Raw genomic sequence first — 4,367 nt, 5'->3', positions numbered from 1 at the left:
TTTAGTGTCCCACCCCCCCTTATTGTGAATTAACATCCGCATATTAGAGAAAACATTCTGCCTTTGGTTTATGTCCTTTGGATATAAACCGAGGAGTGGGATAGCTGGGTCAAATCTCTGTTCCATTCCAAGTGACCCTTTTTTATTTTGTTTGGAAACACGATCTTGCTAAATTACCCAGACTAGCCTCTGGAGTAACTGGGATTACAGGCTTCCTTTTTTACTTTGTAACAGAATCCCAGAATTTATTCAGGTTAACAAAGTCCCGGCTTCCTTTGCAGATACATGTAGTCATATGATCAAAGTTATGACCACTGACTTGGACGTGGAAGTGTTCAGTGATGCTACAACTGAAAGGCGTAAAGGAAAGTGTGTAGGTTTATCTTTCTCTTCTTGCTGAAACATGGGTATGGGGGCATGAGCCCCAGCAGAGTTCTTGGGTTTTAAGGTAACCTTGGAAATAGAAGCCATTGGGCAAAGAAACAAGATAGAAACTGGGATGGGGCTTGGTAGTGTACGCCTATAATTTCAGGGACTTGGGAGGTTGAGGCAGAAGGATCGTTGAGTTTGAGGCCAGTCTCAGCAATTTAGCATGGCCCTAAACAACTTGGACAGCCTCTGTCTCAAAAAATAAAAAAGTATTAGGGATGTAGCTCAGTGGTAAAGTGCCCCTGGGTTCAATCCCCAGTACAAAAAAAATAGAAATTGTATTCTGATAACTGGCACTGCACTTGACGAGTTTACTTGTCAGCACTCTTTGGATACTCACAAGGCAAAATAATAATGGAATGTCATCTGTAATACTTGGTAATATTATTTATAATTAAATATGACTCCTTGGCTAGGGATTTAACTAAGTGATAGAGTGCCAAGTATGCAGAAGGCCCTGTCTTTGACCCATAGCACTCCAAAAGAAAACAAAAAGACTGCTTATTGGTAAACTATATTGGGATAAGGAATACTGACAAGTGCTGTAAATGCCCATTGTAAAGCATGGACTTTGGGATTCCTTAATTGTGGTGTTTGTATTGCAGAGATCTCAAAGCTACACTTATGGTCTGTTTCTGTTATTACTGGAGTGCTTCAGTCCATTTTCTGTTGCTATATGAAAATACCTGAGGTTTCAGGAGAGGCTGTCATTGCCAGCTTGGAAAGGTGTCTGCGTTTCTTTTTTTGGGTACTGGGTATTGAAACAGGGGGCACTTTACTACTGAGCTACATCCCAGCCCTTTTTATTTTTCATTTTGAGATAGGGTCTTGTAAGTTGCTTAGGGCCTCACTAAGTTGTTGAGATTGACCTCAAAATTGTGATCCTTCTGCCTCAGCCTCCATTTGCCGGGATTATAGACATGAACCACTACACCTAGCTCCAGCTGACTGCCTTTCTTGTTTTGTCCCTTCCTCCATATTTAAAGCTAGCAATATACGTTCAGTCTCTCACTATGACTTCAATGATCTCAGCTTCTGTTTTCACATTTTTTCTTTTCTTTTTTTGGTGGTGGTAGGGGGATACTGGTGATTGGACCCAGGGGTACTCTACCACAGAGCTATAGCCCAGCCCTTTTAATTTTTTTATTTTGAGATCTTGCTTAGTTGATAAGGCTGGCCTGGAACTTGGAGTCCTCCTGCCTCAGTGTCCCCAAGTTACTGGGATTATAGGCATGTACCACAGTGCCCAGTTTCTTCTCTTGTATAAAGTCCTTTTGTAGTTGGATTAGGGCTCACCTAGTGTAATTTTTTTTTTTTTTTAACAATGCCTTTTATTTTTACGTGGTGCTGAGAATCCAACCGGGTCGCGCCCGTGCTAGGGGAGCACTCTACCGCTGAGCCACAATCCCAGCTAGTGTAATCTTCTTATGTAATTCTTAAATAACATCTGCAAGTGTGATATTCACTTAATTAACATATTCACAGTTTCTAGGGATTAGGATGTGGATGTTTTAAGAGGAATTTATTCTTAGACTACCACACTATCATATTTGAGGCTATCTTAGCCTTTTCACCACTGTGACCAAAAGACCTGACAATAACAATTAGAGGAGGAACAGTTTATTTGGCTCATGGCTTCAGAGGTCTCAATCCATGAACAGCCAACTCCATAGCACTGGGCCCAAGGAGAGGCAAAGGATGGAGTGCAGGGGTGGAGTGACACTCAGAACATGGCAATCAGGAAACGGAGTTCCCACTCACCAGGAACAAAATATAAACCCCAAAGTCATTCCCAGTTGATCCATATCAGTGAATTAATGCACTGATTGGGTTCAAGCTCTCATAACCCAATCATTTTACTTCTAAATTTTCTTGCATTGTCTTGCACATGAACTTTTGAATACCGCATATCAAAATCATAACAGATGCTTAAATTGGGGAAACAAGATGAGCCATATGCCTGCCTCAGCATATTGCCTTGAGGGAGATTCCAAGTTACAGTGTAGGGAGGGGGAATCTAGATGGATCCTGGTGATTTTCCTGAGTTGAGGAGATGGAACAGGGATTCCAGAAAGACCAAGAGAGAGTTTACAGATCAGAATTCAGAAGAAAGAAAACTCCAGAGGTCTGCAGAAGGTTCTAGACTCCAGTAGAATTGATGACCTGTGTTTCAAAAACCACCAGAGCAGGGGAAAGGACCACATGAACAATCCCTGGAGCTTAACTAGAAAAACCTCCTAGTTCATGAGCATGGGATAGAACACTTAGTAGGGTTTTGTCTCAATAGTGAGATAAAATGAGCCTAAATATGGCTCTTTCCCCACCTAACAAAAGCTTAAAAACAAGACCTGAAAGGATCAAACTGTTTCCAAATAGTTGCATCTCAGAACACTTGAGAATGTTTTTTAACATCTCTAATACCCAATTAAATTCAAAATGTCTTAACATTCAATAAATACCAGGTTTAGGGGCTGGGAATGTGGCTCAAGCGGTAGCGCGCTCGCCTGACATGCGTGCGGCCTGGGTTGGATCCTCAGCACCACATACAAACAAAGATGTTGTGTCTGCCAAAAACTAAAAAATAAATAAAAAATTTTTAAAAAGATTACAGATCAGGGCTGAGAATATAGCTTAGTCAGTAAAGTGATTATTAAAAAAAATAAAAATAAATAAATACCAGGTATAGAAAGAAATAGATAAAACCCATAATGAGAAGAAAAGTCAATAATTCAAAATTGATCCAGATCTGAAAACTCAAGGTTGGGATCAATATTTGTATTTCTACAGTGCCTGGGACTTAGGAGGTAAAAAAATATTTGTTGACTTTTTATAAGAATGTAATCCTTTCAAGTGGCTTTGTTATTAAGGAAGTAAGTTGGAAGTTGATTAGGAAGAAAACCAAGTTGAGTACATATGAAAATATGTTTATGGTAAGCGTGGTGGTGATGGTGGCATAATTGAGGAAAAGTACATGATTGGGCCAATTTGACCAATGAACTAAGATCAGTAGTTTTTCAGTTTTTGTTTTTCCAGGATTCCTTCCCTAGGCTTCTCTGCTGAAAACCAGGAAAATAGTTATTGCCAGAAAGGTAACCTGGCTTGCTTGTTTCATTGAAGATCAGAGAAAATGACCACGGTTAAATTTTAAGATTTCAAAGGAGGGACTTAAGGAAAGGGAAGTTTATTTTTCATACTGGGGATCGAACCTTACCACTGAGCCACATCCCCAGTTATTTTCAGTTTTTATTTTGGGACAGGGTCTTGCCAAGTTGTTAAGGCTAGCCTCAAACTTGCTATTCTCCTGCCTCAGCCTTCCAAGTGCTAGGATTACAAATGTGAAATTTAACTCAATTTTGACACTATCAACTTGGAATTAGTGTCACATTCCACAGGTAAGAGCTAAATCCTATAAGATTGCCTGCTGCCTCCTCATTTTTAAATACTAATCCAAGTGATAGACCCACAGGTTACCTACAACTTCTATCTGACTTGGATACCAATTGAATATTCCCATAGCCCCCTCTTCAATTTCAATCTTTTGCTTAAACAGCTCACAGAACTTGGAAAAATGACTTGGAAAAGTTTATGAGGTTTATTATAGAAGGACATAACTCAAAAACATCCAGATATAACAGCTGTATAACAAGAAGGGATGTGGAACATCATTTCCTCTCCAGACCACTCTCCCATCATTTCTTACTCACCAAACCTTGTCCTTTGGGAGCTTTGTGGAGGCTTCATTAGTAGCCATGACAGACTAAATTGTTGAATATTGGCGATTAAGTCAGTTTTCAATCCCTGGAGGTCAGAGGGTGGGACTGAAAATTCCAACATTCTTGCTATCTGTTCTTGAGGTGGGGCCTTGGGGTCTTGCTATGTTGCCCAGGCTGGTCTTGAACTCAGCCTACTGAGTTGCTGGGATCAGTCATGCCATGCTC

This window comes from Marmota flaviventris, chromosome 6 (genome assembly GCF_047511675.1).
Source record: "Marmota flaviventris isolate mMarFla1 chromosome 6, mMarFla1.hap1, whole genome shotgun sequence".
Lineage (NCBI taxonomy): Eukaryota > Metazoa > Chordata > Mammalia > Rodentia > Sciuridae > Marmota > Marmota flaviventris.
This window is presented reverse-complemented; position numbering follows the sequence as displayed.